A 20214-nucleotide genomic window follows, 5' to 3' on the forward strand; every position below is an offset into this window, starting at 1 on the left:
CTTAACCAGTGGAGCTCATGTCATGCTCCCATCCGTCATCCGAGGTCAATTCAGCCAACAGTTATTGATGCCTGGTGTATACCAGGCACTTCTCTCAACACTGAAAATACTGTGACCAAGATTCCACAGAGTTCACTGGCTGATGGAATGATAGGCATGTAGACACATCCTTGTAATAAGGTGCAAGTACAGAATGAACTACAGAGATGCACAAAGTAGGGACCCATAACAGTGGGCTATGTGAGAGGAAGAGTAGTAGAGGGTGATCAGCACCAGGCAAAGGGGACTCATGACAAAAGACAAGTCTAGAAAAATTGATGGAGGTGGGCTGAGAAGGTGGCTTAGCGGTAAAGTGTTTGCCTAGCATGCATGAATCTCTGGGTTTGATTCCTCAGTACCACATAAACAGAAAAAGCCAGAAATGGCTCTGTGGCTCAAGTAGTAGAGCTCTAACCTTGAGCATAGAGAGGCCCTGAGTTCAAGGCCCATGACTGGGGAGAAAAAAAAAAATGTTAGAGGCTAAATCTGAAAGACTTGTTTTGCAATGTTAATGACTTAGAATAGAATTCTCCAAGTAATGGGGGTACTCTCAGAAATTTCAAATAAGAAAAGAATATACTAAAATTTGCATCTTACAAAGAAAATCACAATTAGCTCCAAAAAAGGGACAATTTTTAAATCACATCTTCAGTTCACCCTAGAACAAAAATTTTAGTCCCTGATCAAAGATTACCAGCTACTTGAAAAATTTTTAGTTAATTCATCCGTAATTTTCAGTGACAGGAAAAGAAATCATGAAGGCAGCTCTTTACTATTTAGAAATTTTTCTATATGGGTTTATGAGGTACGGTCAAATTTAGAGCCAGAGGGATAACCATCCAGCCTTTTTGTCTTTTTATTATTTGGGCATTACAAGTTTTGAACTTGGAGCCTGGCGCTTGTTCAGCTTTCTTGCTCAGCTAGCTAGCACTTTACCACTTGAGCCTACCCTCCCTCCCAGTGGTTAGCTGAATGTTTTGGAAATAAAGAGTCTCACACAAACTTTTCTGCCCAGGATGGCTTCAAACCCTTCATCTTCTAGACCTCAGCCTTCTGAGTAGCTAAGATGACAGGTGTGAGGCTCTACTGCCTGACTAATAGTAGGGAATTTCAAAAGGATAAAATTAAACTACATTTTTGAATGAAATGATTTTGAAAGAGCAAAGATGAAATCATTAACAAAGTAAAACCAATTAAGGTAGTAAAAAAGAAAAATCGTAGAGTTTATAAATTTAAAACAAAAAGTGAAAATATTCAAAGCTAGCAATTAAAAACAGATATAACCCACAGACATGAGACTATTTTTGTTTGGACAGAATCTCATGCGCCACTCTACAACAAACTTAAAGTCTGTAAAATAACTTTCTAAGAAAATATAGAGTCTGAAAATTACATCTCAGAATAGGCAGACAAATAAATGCCACTGAGAGGAAGGAAAAACTATTGAGACATTAGATCCAGAAGACCTTCTGGGCAACTTCCTTCAGAATGTCAAGAAATTGACTATCCTATTGCTATGTAAAATAAACGTTTAAGACTATATTATTTTTTGAGAGCTCCTTTAGTTATTTTGCGAAGTTAACATGATTCCAAAGCAAAATCTGACAAAGACAAACACAGCCCAATAAATAGCCTTACAAAACTTTGTTCTAATCAAGGGCAGGTTAAGTACCCTCATTATTCCTCCTGTAGTTTATGTCTTTTTTCTAGACATTTTAGCCACTGCAGTAAAATAAGAAGATATAATAAATGCAAGTACTGAAGAGACCAAATTAATATTACTTGCATAAACTGAAAAGTTAAGATAATCCATCTAGCAGTAAACTAGACAGAATCCATCTGAAACAATAAATAATTAGTAATAATAGCAACAATAGCCACCTAATAAATATAATAGGTAAAGAAGCCCATTTCTAATAACAAAAATAAGAGAAACTTGAAGTTGATTTAACAAGCAATATGCAGAAGTTTTATCAAGAAAATGACATGCTTTGCAAAGGTCTATAGTGAGAGAGATTAAATGTTGGAAAGCTGTAACTTCTCCCCAAGATAGTGCTCTTTTACTCAAAAGCACAATGGAAATGTTTAAAACTTGGAAAGAAAAAAAAAACATGGTACTCAATGTCAAAACAAAGGATAAATCTAGTAAATTAAACAATAAACTGTTGCCAGACAGGATGGTTCATGCCTGTAATCCCAGCTACTCAGGAGATACAGACCAGAGAGTCAAAGTTTAAGCCAAGTCCAGGTAAATGTCACTGAAAACCTGTCTTAAAAACTACCTAAGCATCATAGTACATGTCTGCAGTACCAGCTACTAGAATGACAGAGGTAGGAAGATCACAGTAGGAGACAAACCGAAGTCAAATTAGATCAAGGCCAAAAGACTGGGACTGTGGCTGGAAAAGTCTAAACACAAGGCCTTGAGTTCAATCCCCAGTACCAGAGAGAGGAAGAGTGGGAGGGCAAAGAAAAGCAACAAGATGAGTTTGAACCTTCCGAAATACATACTAAATACATACTAGGACCTTGATTGAATAAATTACATCACAATCAATTGTATACTCATGAGAATTTGTATAGCACAATCTTCATTGTGTTTTAAAATGTGAATTCTGAACTATGTTACTTAATCTCTATCTTTCCTAGATAGGGTCTCATTTCTGGCTGCAAGTTAGAATCTTTTGTAGCAACTACAAAAATATATCTCACTGGGCTTCACTTTTGGATTCTAATTTCTCCAAATGATTGTAGTGGGAAATCAGTTTTCAAAACTTCTGCTGAACAGAGCTGGGTTTCTCACTCTGGTCCACTTTGAGTTGAAACTGCAATGAAAGAATAGCAGCCAGGCATCCTGGTAGGTAGATACCAGGTCATACCAGCTCGAACATAGTCTTCCCTTCAAAGCCATATGTGAAAGGCTCAACACTCAGAATCTCAGAATGCACCTATTTGGAGAAAAGGTCTTTAAAGAAGTGATGGAGTGAAAATGAGGCCTTTAGGGCAGAGCTCTAATCCAATATGACTGTCATCCCAAGAAGAGAAACACCTGGGATGTGCTATCCCTGCATGTAAGCCATGTAAGGACAACAGGAAGGTTGCCATTCACAAGCCACAGAGAAAGACCTCAGGAGAAACCCACCCTGCTGGTAACGGATCGTGGACTTCCAGCCTCCACAACTGTGAGAAAATTGAATTCTGTGATTTCTATTATTCAATCTGGTAGCTGATAACAGCAGCCCTAGCAAACTAATAAAAACAAGGACACTGCCAAGCATCATGCAATGCACAGGTCATTCACCACAACCAAGAATGAGCAGACCTATAGCACCATAGTGCCAATGCTGGGAAACGCTCCCTAGTACATAACATGATGGAGATGATCTGTAAATATTTCCATAAATAGGTGCATAAGATAGTTCATATGTAGAATGAGCCGTTGAATATGAACAAAGGAGCAATAAGTCAAGAATGGCAGCAAGGTATCAGGTTAGGGTGACCAGATAATTGGGAGAGAACTCAGCAGGGTGGACAGGTTGGAATGGGGAGTAAGATAGAAGCTGGGGAAGAGACCCCCTGCAGATGGAGATAAGACCACCTGCAGGGCATCTAGAATGAGTGAGGGGCCAGTGCTAGAACCAGCCTAACCTGACATTACACAGCAGAAGGAAGGGACCCGACATGCCACATGAAGGAAGAAGAAAGATTCTCAACAGGAACTTTGCTCCAAGGGCAGTTATGACATCCATGATGTTGCGTTTTCTGTGCCCACTAGACTGGGCTGCCCTACCTAATCCTTCAACACAATGTATGTAGGTTTCTTGTGGGTATAATCAGTCTGAATAGAGGAGATTATTCTCAGTGTATGGAATTAGTGGGAAAGCCAGAAGAGCTCAAGTGCAATTCCCCTATGGAAGAAGCAGTTCTGCCACTGACGGTAGCAGCAGCTTCTGCCTGAATATTTCCAGCCTGCCAGGCTGTCCTCCAGCTCAGGTTTGCCAGTCTCTCATTGCTTCTCTAAAGAACCAGGATGAGACACAATTTAGAGGTCAAGGAGGAACTTGGAGAATGTGAACTGATGCTCTGTTCTGCACCTTTATTTATTTGTTGCATGTGGGATGAGAGAGAAAGAGAATAAGAGCCAGAGCAAGAAGCAGGGAGGAGGAGGGGGAGAGGAACAGACGGAAAGAAGTGAAAGAGAGAGGGAGAGAGGAGAGGGGGAGCGAAAGAGGGGGAGAAGGTGAGGGGGAGAGAAGGAGAGGGGAAGGAAGGGTGAAGAGAGAATACATCATTCACTGAAAGACAAATACACTGGATTCTGTCTCAAACTATCAGTTCTCATTACAACTTCCGAGAGCAGGGACACTTTTCTTCTTTATTTTGCAGATGTGGCAGCTAGACCTGAGAAGCACTAAGTGACTGCCCCAGATGTGCCAGTATGCAGCTGCATAAAGAGCTTGGTCTGAATTAAACGTTAAGAATGGAGACCTTGAGGATCCAGTGCTGACTTCACCTGACTGGCTATGGGGCCTCTATAGGCCAGCAGGTGGTGGGAGACCTGAATTGTCAGGGAATAGCCCAGGCTTTGCGTCAGACACTTGGGCCTGGCTCTCATTTACTAGCTGAATGGCCCTGGGGTATATTTCATGCCTTCCCACAGTTTAAGTTCCCATCTCCAAAGCAGACAAAAATGATATCAACCTTTGAAAGACTGCATGTTTTGAGATAGTATACATAAAGCCCAAAATAAATGCTCAGTAAACAAGAATTGCAATGTATTCTCAGCCTGTCCCTGGTACTCAGTTTTTATACCCTTTCCACAACCTTTCAGAGTTGCTGGGTTGGTCCAATGAGACAAAAACTGCAAATGTACTTAAGCATAAGAGGCCACCACTGTGGAAGTTCATGTGCAAATGCATATATAAAACCAAGTCCAGTCACATACTTTCCTGTGCCTCAGTTGCCTTGTGTGAACTGCAGATACGGTGGTAACTGTCACTCTTCCCAACACTCATGAGAACTCTTGCATATAAAATTTGTAATTATTATACAGTATTGTACATTTAATTCTAGGCCATAGGGTTATATTGTTATTACTAAACATCCAGATGATATTCCCAGACCTCAAATCCTATCATGGAATACCTCCCCCTCACATTGGCTCATTGGTTTCCTAAAAGACATGCCATTTCTAACTTTAGAGAATTTTCTTTTATTGTTTCTACCCTTGACTCAATGCGTAACTCCTGCCTTACTCTCACTGTCATTTTCTCTGCCAACTTGACATATGGCTGAACCGATATCCTTCCTCCGTTTCCTTTCTTGTTACTACATGTCCAGTAGTATTGCATAAAAGCACTCAAAGGGAAGGGTCAAGCACAGTTTCAAGTCTGAGGTCTGGGATTACATCAAATCCGTAACGTTTATCTTCCCTCTCCATCAGCCAAATACTTCCCAATTTAGGTCTGTCTCCATCACATCAAGAGAGGACTGAATTGCCTGGGCTACCGGTGTACCCTGCTTGTGCCTTCATTTTTCTTACTTAATTCTGAGGGTCTGGCTCCCAAACCTACTTAGGCCTGGGTAATGGTCACAAGACCGGGTGGCCACTGGCAAACGAGCAGCACTTCTATCTGAGGCAGCTCTGGGGTGACAGGGACCCACTGTCACCGTGAACACACGGCCTCTGCAGGGCTGGAGGGAGGGAGGGAGGCTCACACAAAGGGCTTTTTGTCTCAATGAAATGAAAAGTCATTTTTGAACCTCAGAACACAGTGACTATTCTGGTTATTGTGTGACAGAACTCCCCCATTCTACCGTGTCCAGCCCTAGCTTGGTGGGGACCCCAGGGCTGACATTCTAATGAGGGTCCCACCTGAGGAGGCACTGGGCCAGCAGATGGGATGGGCCCCAATTCTTTTGATCCTTGCACAGAAATTCTTTATTGCCTCCAAGTCTATAGTGAATAAGAGGATGTATCCCCCAGGTCTAGCACCGTGCCTGAAACCAGGAGGCACTTAACAAATATCTGTGGGGTGAATAAACAAATACATGCTGCACAAATAAAAAGCTCAAGTTAAGAAAGGGTTAGGAGGGAAAATAGAGTTTGGAGTTTGGTTTGGTTTAGTTTAGAAGAAGAAAGCACTGTAATTTGGGTTCCAAATTAGAAGGCAACGAAACCCAAGAAAAAGTAAGTCATTTGTTTGGCCATGTGGGGGCACAGCAATCAACCAGCAGGTAGGTATTGGAGACAATGCAATGCGCAACTCCAAAAAAATACTTGTGCATCCCAGAAGTCTGGGTGACAGGAGCCCCCACACCTCTGCTTCTCACTTCTGCCTTGTTTTGCTCTTCTGCTCCAAGTACACAACCTGAACGAGGTTACTGCAGCCTGACAGCTTTCTCCAGGGAGCAATTAGAGCCTCAAAGATCTTACCTACGCTTCACCAGAAATCTTCTCATTAAATAGGCCCTTCAAATGTTCCTGGGGCCGAAAACATTAAGATTTAAAGGAAACAATTGACTGCTTTTTTCCATGCCAAATCAGACCGTTGTTTAACATGGGCAGAGCTACCACTGAGGTTAGTGAAGTAGAAAAAGGGGGTTATATGTTGCTGGAAAACAGAAACTTTTAACAAGGAAATTTAAAGGAAGTCAGGCTGAAGAACCGGAGCAATAAAGCTTGGCTAGGGTCATGTGGTCCAAAAATCAGATCCCAAATGTGCTCTAGGACTTCTGTTCTGCACCAAATCTCACAAAGGAGTCTGAAGCTGCCAGCAGGATGCTTGCCATGAGATAACTTCAAGGGGGAGGAGGACATGCCTACCTCTAAGGATGGAAGGCCAGGATGGGACTAGTAAATAGTAGCCTACGCATCATGGCACAAAGGATTGTGTCAGAGTCAGCAGGGGCTACCTGAGACCATGCTGGAGCAGACACTGACCTTGTTTTCTGACTATACCCAACCCAGCTGAGAAAGCTAGTCCCCTGTGGAAAATAATTTGGGAACACCAAAGTCATCCCTACCTGCTTTGTGGGTTTCATGGCTGCGTTATTTTGGAATTCTAATGGCTTAAGATAGGTGTCCTAATGAATTGCTCCTTTAGTCGTAATTTGTAGATGGCATCAATTATATCAGAAAATAGAAATGGATTTTATCTCCCTAAGACCTGAAGTTTATTAACCCAGGATGGGAAGAGGCCTTTCAAGAGAACAGAGAATGAGGAACACATCTGTTTGCTGTCCAGCACAGGATCAATGGAAAACATTCCTTGGTTCCTCTCGGCACTTATGGGCTTCTGTTTACAGAGCTTGCTCAGAAAGAATTCTGCACTTTTCTAAGCTGTGGGTTTAGGCAAGCATCAGGATAACTTAGTAATTAAGACCCCATGTAAACCAAACTCAGATGCTGGCTTTTTGTTTTTGTGTTTTTCTGTTTTTTCTGACATTCCCCATCATTTCCCATGAAGGGCTTGCTCTCTTTGCAGGGTGAAGTGCTGTCAAGAGCCAGCAAACCAAAGCCGGCTTTGGGCACCTCCCAGGTTGCACCCTGAACACACCCTTCTGCCATGCCCGGTTTATGTTGTCACTGTTGATCATTTCTAGACAGGCCACCATCCTTGCCATCATTCTTTCCAGGGGCCAAATCAAAGCCTTTTGCTCAAAGGCTTTGAAAATTCTTAAGGTCTTTGCCTTTGGGGAGCATTGACTATCTTTGCCAGTCTTCTGTATTGAGAAAAAGTCCTATGACATCCACCCACCTTCCCAATCCAGTCACAACTCACTTCCCCAACATCTTATATATCCAGAATGCAGACCTGTGACTGCATTCTGTCTTATACACATCCACACGGGAAGATGTGTGCTTGTGGGGGTTCTGAGGCTTGAACACAGGGCTTTGAGCTCTTACTCCACTTTTTTCATTCACAGCTGGAGCTTTATTGCTTGACCCATGTCTACAGTTCTGGCCCTTTGCTGGCTTACTGTAGATAAGAGTCTCTCAGATTTGTCTTCCCTGGCTGGTTCCAACCCTCCCAGCACATTTTGTGGGTGATAGACCCACATAAGATTTTGTTTCAGAAATGGAGCAGTAGGCAACATGAGGAAGCAGGCTGCTAGGGAAATCCCTTTCACTGATACAGGAAGCAGCAGGGAATCAGGCCTCAGCAGGCTACTGTGAAGAGGGCAGAATTGACAACTTCCTGCCCTCTAGTTCCTGGAAGCTACAATGATGGTTTTTTACAATTCTAAAGTATGGTTGGGGAAATTTTCTTGGAAGTTTGACTTTGAACTTGCTTTCACTCCCCCCAGCCATTCCCAGTAAGTCTGATGACTAAATACCATGTAATAAATTCACTTTCTTCTTCAAATAAGAGTCATCTTCATCACATAAAAACAAGGATGCCAAAAATGGGTGTTTTGAGGGCTAAGCTGAGGAACAGGTACCTACAGGAACTTTGACCTTTGGTACTTTGCTGATTTTCTATGAGACTCTCTCCTCTGCTGGTCTTTAGTGACAGGGTGGGAGGTGGGGGTTGTTTCTTCTTGGGCTATCAAGAGTTCATTCTTTCAACACAAGATAACCTTGTAAGTGATGGGCAGCCCTTCCTTAAAGTTGGTTAGATCTGCAGATGATGCTCCTTTGACATCTAGCTAAAGCTACATTACAGAAAAGCCAGGCTGAGCTTCCACACCCCCCACCCTCACTGCCTTCCTTCTCCCAGCCTAGCTCAGTCTCTACTTCAAGCTTTTCCAAACACCCACATCTCAGTCCTTGCTCTCCACTAATCCCAGTCAAATTTGTCACCAACTTCTGTAGATATAATAACTAAAGTAGCTTAGTGTCATTTGCCACAAGAATCTGTGTAACACAGACCTTTGGACTGAAAAGACAATGCCTCCTGGTGGAATTTCAGGCAACATCCAGTCAACAAAAGAAAACTTGTGTTTGATTTGCTTTGATTTTTATTTATTTCGTTTTTGTTTCATTTTGATTTCCCCAGAGGACTGAAAGGCCTCCCTCCAATAAGGGAGGGAAGAAGGGAGGGAGGGAGGGAGAGGAGGAGTCTGGGCAATATAGTCCAGGAAGAGAAAAAAAGTGTGGGGATTAATAACCAACCTCCATAAGATCCAAGTGTCACTTTCTCTTAGTAACTCGGGTGGAACTGTACGGCAGTACTTCAATTACTGAGTGAAAAGGCACCAGGCAAGGTGATCAGCCACCTAGGCCACAATGTCAGGAAGCCTTGGATTCAAATCCTACGCTCACCATTAACTTAGGATTTAAACCCAACCCATTGACTCAACCTTTCTGTCTCAGTTTTCTCAACTATAACTCAGAGGTTAGAATGAAGAAAAACAGAAATAATGCTGTTGGATCTGCAGCAGTTGTAGAGTGTAGCTATTATTAGGAGGAAGATGCTCACAGAGGGGAATCTCTGATTTCTTTTCCCAGTATTCTTATACCCAGCCAGGCAGTGATCTGGACAGCCACTCTAGGTCTCAATCCCCAAATGAGACAAGCCTTGCCTCTACTGGATGAGTGACCCATGAGTCATCTCTGTTGCATTCTATTGATGGTTTCTGACAAATCCCACAGTATCAGTTTGCATAAGTTTGAAATGCCCTTTCCATTAACAGAGGAGATCTGCTATTAACTAATTACACTTCAGCTTTTCCTTGTGCACCACAGTGTCAAGAAGACCCTGAGTGTGTGCTTGTCTCTGTGTGGAGAAAAGTCTTATATAGAATAAGGATGAGTGGAGGATGGGTAAATGGGCAGAGTTGGACACTCTGCTGTCCATCCCTTTCCATAAATCCAGTTATTAGACAGAGCCTTTTGGAGGGGATGTTCCAAATTTCATGCAGGAATATTTGCGAAAGAGTAGAAAATTTCTGACACCCAATTTTTACTATTCAGGGAAAAAAGTGAATTCTCAAGGTAAGAAGCAACCATGTGGTTTGTAAGATGGGGTACTCAGAGGAAGAGCATTAGTATCAAAAACAGGATTATCCACTACTAGGTTTGGCCCCATGACTGACTCCTGCAGGATCATCTCCATTAGAAGCAGACATTTGCCCATTTCTGACTGGATGATACTTTTAAATGTTTGGGTTTGGAGTGAGTCCAATATGAGTCCAAATCCCTAACCAAATCGCAGCATTACTTACCATAGCTAAGCTATGGAACCAACCCAGATGCCCCTCAGTAGATGAATGAATCAAGAAAATGTGAAATATGTATACACACACACACACACACACACACACACACATATAAAATGGAATTCTATGCCTCCATTAGAAAGAATGACACTGCCTCATTTGTTAGGAAATGGAAAAAATTATATTAACTGAAGTAAGCCAGGCCTAAAGAAACATAGGTCCCATGGTCCCTTATTTGCAATAACTAGTATATGTCTAGGACAAGCAGAAAAGGTCAAAAGCTACATACATATGATCATATAAGATGATGCTAAGTAAAATGAACCCCAGGATAGGGACACAAGAGGTTTTATCTTTCTTGCTGTTGTTTTTAATGTATTTATAATGTACTATGTGATTTTTTTGTTTCTTTTGTATGTTCTTCTCCCATGGTATAACCCCTGTTTTCACTGTATTTGATTCCAGTGCCCTGCATCTTGTATATACATTTTTCTAATTTGGGGAGGGGAAAGGAAATAACAAAATGCTGAAATAAGAATACAGGCTGACCCACTGTAACAATGAGATGTACAAGACACAATTTTGAGGGGCTGGGAAGGTGGCTCAGTGGTAGAGTGCTTGACTCGCATGCATGAGGCCCTGGGTTTGATTGCTCAGCACCACATAAGCAGAAAAATCCAGAAGTAGCACTGTGGCTCAAGTGGTAGAGCTCTAGCCTTGAGCTGAAGAGCTGAGAGACAGTGCCCAGGACCAGAGTTCAGGCCCCATGCCCACGCTCACCACCACCACCAAAAAGACACTATGTTAAAATGAACTTTACGGGAAGGTGGCTCAGTGGTAGAGTGCTTGCCTTGCATGCATGAGGCCCTGGGTTCGATTCCTCAGCACCACATAAGAAAAAAAGAAAAAAAGCCGGAAGTGGCGCTGTGGCTCAAGTGGTAGAGCACTAGCCTTGAGCTGAAGAACTGAGGGACAGCGCCCAGGCCCAGAGTTCAAGCCCCACAACTGACAAAAAAAAAAAAAAAAGAACCTCAAATCTTAATTCACTTCCTATAAAACAATAATTCATCATAAGTGGCTTTCAGACTATACAAAAACATCAGCGTATGCTTCTGGTGAACGAAAATCTTACCAGAAGTTGCAAAAATCAAATTATATTTTCCAAGTGATTACATCAATATTTCCAGTTCCATATACTCTTCTAAAATTTTGCCCTTCTCCCTCAAAAAAAGTAGAATCCACCTCTCTGAGCCAGGGTGAGTTTGTAATGCCTTGCGAGTAAAGGGCATATGATGCTGTGAGTTTTACAGCTACCTGGTAAAAGGGACACAGATGCAATCTGATTCTTTCTTCCTTAAGATATTCACCCTCTGAGCCCAAACATGGAGTCATATGGTAAGAATTCCTGCCCACAGCTCCACCTAAGGTCTAAGTCACAGAATCAACTGCCAGACATGTGAATGGCAGGCCCTCAAATGATTTCATCCCCATGTTGGTAAGCCATCTCCCATAGCACCAAAGAGAGCTGAGACAAATCTCTACTAAGTTCTATGGAAATGAAAGACTTGGTGGCTGGAAGGTGGCTCAGTGGTAGAGTGCTTGTCTCACATGATGAGGCCCTGAGTTTGATTGCTCAGCACCACATAAGCAGAAAAAGCCGGAAGTAGCGCTGTGGCTCACTAGCCTTGAGCTGAAGAGTTCAGGGACAGCACCCAGGCCCCACGACCAACAAAAAAAAATGTTTTTAATAAAAAAAACAAAATTAAGGACTTGTGTTCATAATAAATATAGCCATTATTTTAGGCCAAAAAGGGAGTTTGTTATGCAGCCATGGTAACCAGAGCATTATCAAGATAAAATATAAGTCTACACACCAAAAGATACCATTAAGAAATGCCACTGACAATCCACAGATGGAGAAAAAGATTTACCAACATATCTAGCTGACAATGGACATGTATCTAGCATAAATAATGCTTACAAATTGAATGCTTCCAATTCATGAGTATGGTAGATCTTTCCATTTATTTACCTCTTCATTTCTTTCTGCAAGTGGATTATGCCCTTTACACTTTTCAAAAGATTTCTAAATATTTAATGTTTTTCAAAATATTATAAATAAAATTTAAAACTAAGAACTCTTTTAAAAGTAGGGAAAAGACTTTAAAAGATACCTCCCAAAAAGATACCTCACAAAAAATGATACACAATGGCTAATTAAATATGAAAAGGGTTCAACATCACCATGAAAATGCAAACTAATTTCATACCCTAGCCTGATTGAAATGGAAAACACTGACAATGTCAATTGCTGAAAGCATGGTAGAGCAAATAGAACCTTCACCTATTGCTTGTGGCAAGTACAAAATGCCATTGCCACTTTAGAGAACTCTTTGGCTATTTCTTATGAAATTAAACAGACAGGATCCAGCAATTTACTACTAGGCATTTATACACACAAAAAAAATGAAAATATAATTACACAAAAAGGCTGGTATGAGAATTTTTATGTGTGTGCCATTCCTGGGGCTTGAACTCAGGGCCTGGGTGCTGTCCCTAAGCTTTTGTGCTCAAGGCTAACACTCTATCACTTGAGCCACAGCTCTACTTCTGGCTTTTTGCTAGACAGTTGGGGATAAGAGTCTCACAGAATTTCCTGCCTGGGCTGGCTTCAAAGTGTGATTGTAAAATTTCAGCTTTTTGAGTAGCGAAGATTACAGGTGTGAGCCATCATCACCTTGGCATGGTATGAGAATATCAATAGTTATATACATAATAAAACTCAGAAACTACCCAAATACAAGAGCATTGAAAAACAAATTGTGGCACTGCCACATAGTAGAACACAATTTAACAATATAGATAATGAACTATTATGTACAATTAATTCATGTTAATGATATGTATATGGAGAAAAAGAGAGTGAGCTCCAGGTACCTCTGGCAAATACCTATAATCCTAACTACTCAGAAGCCTGAGATTCAGAGGATGGTAGTTTGAGGTCAGCTTGTCAGAGAAGTCTGCTACACTCCATCTCCAAAATAACTAGTAAATGACAAGACTGGAGTGTGGCTCAAGTGTCAGAGTGCCAACTGAGCAAATAAGCAAGCTGAGTAAGCAAGAGGGCTTGAGTTCAAACCACAGTATCATCATAATCAAAATAATAATAATAGTGCATATTTTATTTTATTTTTTATTGTGAAAATATTGTACAGAGGGGTTACAATTACATGGGCAAGGTAATGAGTACATTTCTTTTTTGGGGAGGGGGAGGGGTCCGGAACTCTGGGCCTAGGAAGCAGTTACCGCTAAGTGGCAAGGGGATTAGATCTTAAGAGATACAAAAGAAATTCTTGGTATACTCTGTAAACTTTTGATCACATAAGCAATATGCAATTGCCAAAACCAACAAACCATCAGACACCTTACTAGATATAAATGATACTCAAAAACTCAAAAGTTGTTTGTCTAAGCACTGTAGCATATCAAGGCTCAAGCAGCCTTAACAAAAAAAGATTAAGCACCAACCTTTCCTATGGACCACTAGCCCCCACGACGCTCTGTGTCACAGCAGCGGACCACAGAATAGAATACCACCAGGAAGAGAAGCCCAACACAAGGCAGTCATGGGGCTCACCAGTAGGTTACAAAATGTGTCTACACACAAGCAACCTCTCAGACTGACCAGAAATACTAGTGTAAGCAGAAAACTTTAGAGGGGAGCAAGGCATGAGTTATGCAGATGGGATATCATGTGACTTTCTCGCTATTCATTTATAGGCTGATGGGTCCATTTGAGACAGAAACTTTAAAAGCTCAAAAACTGAACAATGACACTGTGTCTTTACTAGATGTAGTTCCCAAGCCACCACCCCACCTATACCTTCTACTACCTTATAAGTGACAAGTTCTAAAACTCAGCCCCACTACACTTTACCAACACACATATAGCATATTTTCCCAAAACTTCTGATTTCCATTAGGCTTCTTGATAACTGTTACAATACTTGTAAGTTCATTTACAAATACAATTGAACTCATTATATATCTGCTCAACAGGTAGACAAAATTAACAGGTGCTGAAAATCGAAACTCTAGCCAAGTGCTAGTGGTTCACACCTACAATCCTAGCTACTCAGACTGAGATCTGAAGATAGAGGTATGAAGCCTGGCTAGGCATGAAAGTTCATGAGACTCTTAACTCCAACTGACCCTGCCAAAAAAGCCAGTAGCTCAAACGGTAAAGTACTAGCCTTGAGCAAAAATGCTAGCAGACAGGACCCAGACACTGAGTTCAAAGCCCTAGCTAGAACTGGCATTTTTTTAAATTGAATTTCTATTGGGGTTGTCATAAATATTTTAATAAATAATTTTAAATATTTTTCTTCTACTTGGACATATTTTTGGGGCCAGAAAGACTTGGATTCAAATTATCACTCTCAAACTCAAAGTTATGTGACCTCGAGGAAAATAACAAACTCTCTAACCTTCAGTTTCTCATCTGAAGAAATTTCTATGACAATCTACCTCATAGGCTAGTCAAGGATTAAAGAGCATATCAATGAAGACCTTTAACACAGTTTATGCCACACAGTCTGTGCTCAGCAAATGTTAGAATTAATCAGCAGTAAGACAGGCTAAACAGAAAATCTCGGACTTAAAGTCAAAAAACTTAAGTTCTGATCTTGTGTTGCCACCTCTCACATGATTTAAGCAGGTTAACTCTCTGAGGCTTTTTCCTTTCATATAAAACAAGAAGGTTGAATTTAGCAATTCAGTGGCTCCCCTCCCTCCCTACCCAGTGAGAATCTCTCCCACCCCCTGTCCAGATCTCTAGCCTGGCAGGAAATGCCCAAGAATGGGTATGTTTATCCCTCTACCACTACAATGCAAACTGACCCAAATGCCAAAGAGACTGACCACAGCTGCCACTCCCTGCTGAGTAGAGAAAAACCTAGGAAAAGAATGACAAACAGAAATCGTGAGCGTATTGAGCTAAGGATAGCCTCTTCCCCTTAAATTGCCAAAATGAGTCAAAACTGTACAAATCCAAGCAAAGAGGCCTTTATGGCTGGAAGGGGAAGGAGGCTTTCCCACGACTCTTTCTATCCCATTAGTCCATCTAAGTCAGCTCCTTAAGAGACTTTCTTCAGCATCAACAAGAAGGCTACTAACCCGTCACCTTGGTTCCGGCAACCCTTCTACCAACCTATCCTTAATAACACTGGCAGCGCTAGTACACACTGCCTGTACACACTGCCTCATGCTCAAACTCCTCTTCTGGTTCCATTTACCCTTCTACTCACAGTAGCCCCCAAAATCTTCCTGTCCCTGAAACCCCAGATCAGTTCCGATGGTTTCCACTAGGCCTCATTCATGGGTGTTCAGGTGAAGGAAGGGTGCTCACTTTCTAGACACCTTCAAGATGAATAACTCAAGCAGCTGCCCATAAATCTTTTTTATTCTCTGTTTTCTATTGGAGAGAGTGAAAGAAGTTGGGGGGGAGGAGAAGGGAGGGAAAAGAGAGGGAGAGAAGAAGGAAAGGAAAAAAAAGGGAGGGAGAGAAGAAGGAAAGGAAAAAGAAAGGGAGGGAAGGAGGGCCCTAGACTGATATTCCATATAATTTACAAATACTCACACCCAGACATTTATTTTACTAGTCCACCATACCTGATCTCCCTGAACATGCCCATGCCTAGGTCTTTACTCATGTTCTCTCTGCCTGCTCTTTCTGGACCTGTGATGATCAGAAATGTATGATGTGACCCATCCTTGGAGATTACTTTAGATGTTATCTAAACTACCATGCTTAAGTTTATACTCCTCCCAGAGCCTTTAGCACCTTACTTTCCCATAGGACTCTTAGACTCTCCCTGGCATTTATGTCTGTCATCAGTGCACTTATGTTCATAAGACTGTGGAGGACCGAGACTTGTCGAGGCCCTGTAGATCAGCACTGTAGAACATAGAAATTACTAAGTTAGGGACACTTACTTGTATAAGACATGCCAGCATTGAATGGGAAGCAGACACAATGATATCTTGAGTCTTTCCAGTTCTAACTCACCAGGAGCCTGAAAAAAAACTGAGAAAGCTCCTTAAATGCCAGATCTCCAGGATGCCTTTGACCACTCACTTCACCATTGCATGGTCTCACAATTAATATTTTGCAATGATAATACATCCATAGCTCAAAATGATTTTCTTTCTAAAGGAAACAAAGAACAAAAATCTCACCTCTTAGTTATCACGTGAGTATTCAGTTAACACTTCCATTAGCTTTTTGTATACTTCCAAATTTTTATGCAAATATAAATATATGTTCTTAGATTCTGTTACCCCCGAAGTAGCTTGCATTTGGTTGTTTTAGCCATTGATTTGTGAGGTAAATTGGCCTGGCCAGCTGCAGTGTGATTGCTAGGTGAGGGGCATGCATCAAAGTTCCTTTTAGGTCCTAATCTGGCTGGTGTGGGGCTATACACATTAAAAAAAAAAACTTAAATATGTGCTTTTTTTGGTTGGCTACCTTTCTACAACTATTTCTGTCCTTGCCTGGAGCAGAAAACATGTGCTCCACCTAGATCTCCAGACTCTCACTTCCTCACACATAGCTTAGAGATTAACCTGAGCTTTAAGGGCACCACACACTTTTCTACATAGACTACAAGGCTCTAGCCACCTTGGCCACTCAGTCTGGTGAGAGAGAAGTCAGGGTCAATGGCAGCCAGATCAAGCCATGCAACCCTGAACAAGATATCTCTCTGTGGTCTGATTTCCTCTTCTCTGCGAAGTAAAGACAGGGAACAGGTGATTGTCAAAGGTCTGCCAGCAGCAGCATATGCAGGTTTTTCTGGCCTTGACTACTGTGTGTATGAGGTGTGTTTGTGCCTAATTTTTCATGAACGATACCTAAGCAATTACCTTGTTCTGTGTCTCCTGGCCTATTGACCCTGGCAGTGGAGACACAACCCTTTTTACAGGACAAGAGGTCCAGCAGATGTCTACCCAAAGCAAGGCTCCACTCTTGCTGTTACGCCAAGAGAGACCTGAATAAGGGCTTCGCGTTTCTCCAGCCCTGGACCCCCAGAGGCCTGAGGATACACCTGGGGAAACCAAGCTACCCATCCATGCAGCCTCCAGGGCCAGCCTCTCACCCCATCCTCCAAACAGGTGGCCCCAGAATGGGGAACTGTGTGGTCCCTACCAGCCTATTCTGGGGAATTCCTCCCGATTCTGCTCTGCCCCATTGCCTCTCAACCTGCTTCCACCTGCCTTGAAGGGCAGGAGGCTCTGAGCTGAAGGAACTCCTCAATCATCTGCTCCATTCTCAGGGTGTCCAATTCAGAAACTGGGGCCAGAGAGAGGAAGTTGCTCACCGGGGATCCACAGCTGCTGGAGGAGAACTGTCTTCAAAGGGTAAGCCACTCAACCAGTCTCAGGAAAGCCATACCTAACCACTTGCCTTCTGAAGGCCTCATCTGTAGATCCACAGAGAGGCAGGCACCCAATTGAGATGCTTCTTTTGGGATACGGGGTGGGGAAGCCAGGGGACAAAGCCAAGCAGATATGTTGCATAGTCTGTTGTGGCAGGAAGGCTGGTTGGGTGATTTGGTGCTCTATCCCTGTGGCAAAGGCTGGCTGCCTGCCTGTTTCTGGATACATAATGACGTCTCTATGCTTCTCTCAAGTAAGAGAGGGGAGGGACAGCTTTGTCTTCAGTTGACCAGGATTCAAGCTGGAATGGAGATTGGACTTGGATTCAGACCAAAACCTGCTAAACATGTTGCTGCTTTAAGGGTAAAGAATATCAGGGCTTGTGGAATTTTATCCTCTGTGAATGGCTCTACTCTTCTATTGCCTAAACTTTCCCCTACTTTTGAAAAACAGCTTAGAGCTGCCTTCCATGACTATAAATGACCCTACTCCATTTTCTAAGTAGCTTGTAGAATTTCCTTCAGAAGGCACCAGGGAGCAAGGCATTGTGGGATGTCCTGGGTTGCTTTTAAGAACATGCATGTGCACATGGGCATATGACCAATGGCTGGAAGTCTTTTCCATCTTCAAGTGTCCTCTGAGTCCCTGACCCAGCAGCATGCACAAAACATGCACAACTTACAGTGAAACTAATCACACTATTCTTGAAATGCTTGATTCTCCTGTCAGCTGACCAGGGAACCACAGCAGCACCTCAACCAGTTCCAGAGAGAAAGAGCACAAGGTGGCAGAGCTGTCCATTAGGATCGAGGGTTGGAAATCAGCCTTGAGTTCTATTTTGGTGGCCTCTAACTGATGGACCAGCATGACACAGAGTAGCACAACACACCTGTACTTCCTATTTTCCATCCACCTTGTCCACACACACACACACACACACACACACACACACCTGTTCCTTCATTTTCTACCTTTGAAAACTGTTAACACTCAGTTCTTCCTCTACAGAGTAGCATATGGGTCATTTATTTCAGGGACCTTATGGACTTGAGTGAAAATCCTGTACCATCTACACACCTGCCACTGAACCCCTCCCTCAAAGACTCCCTCCAGCTCTGGGGATAGTTAGATAAGAGCAGTTCCCCATCCTGAAGAAACAGCAGCAGTCAAAATGAATGCCACATATCGCCAATCTCACCATGGCCCTTGCCGATACTTACAAAGATCTTACAATTTCTGGACAGTTCTGGTCAATAATAATCTTGGGAAAAACTTAATGCTCAATTTCTTTTTTTCCTGTGATTTGTGGCTTTAGGTCTCAAGACCCTTGAGTCAAAACCAGGTAGTAGGTCTAGGACTGGTGGCTTTCTCCAGCTGGCCCCCTCCTCAGCTAGGCCTCAGCCTGAGGCTGAGGAAACCCCTCTGGCCGTAGCTAAGGGTCTCACAGTGACATTAACTCAGCCACATTCCACACATGCACTATTCCTTCATAGTGGTTAAGCCTGTAAATCCATTATTTATGATGCGGAATTGTACAGCATGTGCAATGTGATGCGGATGTATTAACGTCACCATGAGAAACTTAACTTTTCAATATCTTTGTTTGGGGAGGCACAAATTTTACAACTGTAACAATGCTGTATTGCCAGATATTTTGTATGTAGTTATTTTTCAGACATGGTTCAAAATGATTGGTGCTTTCTAAATATAGCATTTCCCCCACCTGATTACACTGAACCAAATTTAAAATGGCTTCATCATTTGCATCCAAGTTTGGGGTTTCTTACCCATAACCTTTGTTTCCCCACTGCAACACTGAAATCAACTCTAACTGACCTTGTGAAACAAAAACACAGAAGGCATCTCCATTGCAGAACAGAAAGTCCTAGGCAAGCACCTGCAACCCTTTCTTTGTTGGTTACAAATAAGTAGATGAGTGAGGAGAAAGAGAAGATATTTCAATGTCCCCGCTCCAGATTGGAGATCCAGAGCTCTGTATAAAAAGAGAACTCACTCACCTTCTCTGGGCTGAGTCTCTGCTCTTGGACACAAATATCCTCCAACATTGGCAGGCATTGGTGTTGACAACAGAGAAAAACAAGTCAAAAGGACTAAGGCAAAAATACCCGATTAACACAGCCCTGTGTTCTTCCTGCATTGTGCTGGTCTAGAAACATAATTCTCTACCCTCTGGTACCATAGTCTGAGGAGTTAAGAATTTCAAATTCTCAGCTATATTGAAGGCTTCCACATCAATTCAGAAGAGGAGACATGTTAACAATTGATTAGCATTACTTAATAATTTTGATATATGTCCTATGGGCTTCCTTTCTATTCTTTTTTTTTTTTTTTGGTCAGTTGTGGGGCTTGAACACTAGGCCTGGGCGCTGTCCCTCAGCTCTTCAGCTCAAGGCTAGCGCTCTACCACAGCGCCACTTCCAGTTTTCTGGTGGTTTATTGGAGATAAGAATTTCATGGACTTGCGCTGGCAAGATGGCTCAGCGGTAGAGCACTTGCCTTGCATGCCTGAGGCCCTGGGTTCGATTCCTCAGCACCACATAAAAAAAAAAAGAATTT

At 42.3% G+C, this 20214-nt stretch overlaps 1 long non-coding RNA gene across 2 annotated transcripts in view; it reads right to left on the bottom strand.

Moving 5' to 3' along the window:
• LOC105990168 overlaps positions 1–19758 on the bottom strand; it is a 295412-nt gene extending 275654 nt beyond the window's left edge. The window contains exons 1-2 of one of the 2 annotated variants that reach the window (XR_001175293.1): positions 19656–19758; positions 16198–16288 (exon numbers count right to left, since the gene is read on the bottom strand). This is a non-coding gene — a long non-coding RNA (uncharacterized LOC105990168). Of the gene's footprint in view, positions 1–16197; positions 16289–16440; positions 16599–19655 lie in introns of those variants that run through there. The other variant, XR_001175294.1, reaches the window with a different exon arrangement.
• Between the last annotated feature and the right edge of the window lie 456 nt (positions 19759–20214).

This window comes from Dipodomys ordii, unplaced genomic scaffold (assembly GCF_000151885.1).
Source record: "Dipodomys ordii isolate 6190 unplaced genomic scaffold, Dord_2.0 Scaffold63, whole genome shotgun sequence".
Taxonomy (NCBI): Eukaryota; Metazoa; Chordata; class Mammalia; order Rodentia; family Heteromyidae; genus Dipodomys; species Dipodomys ordii.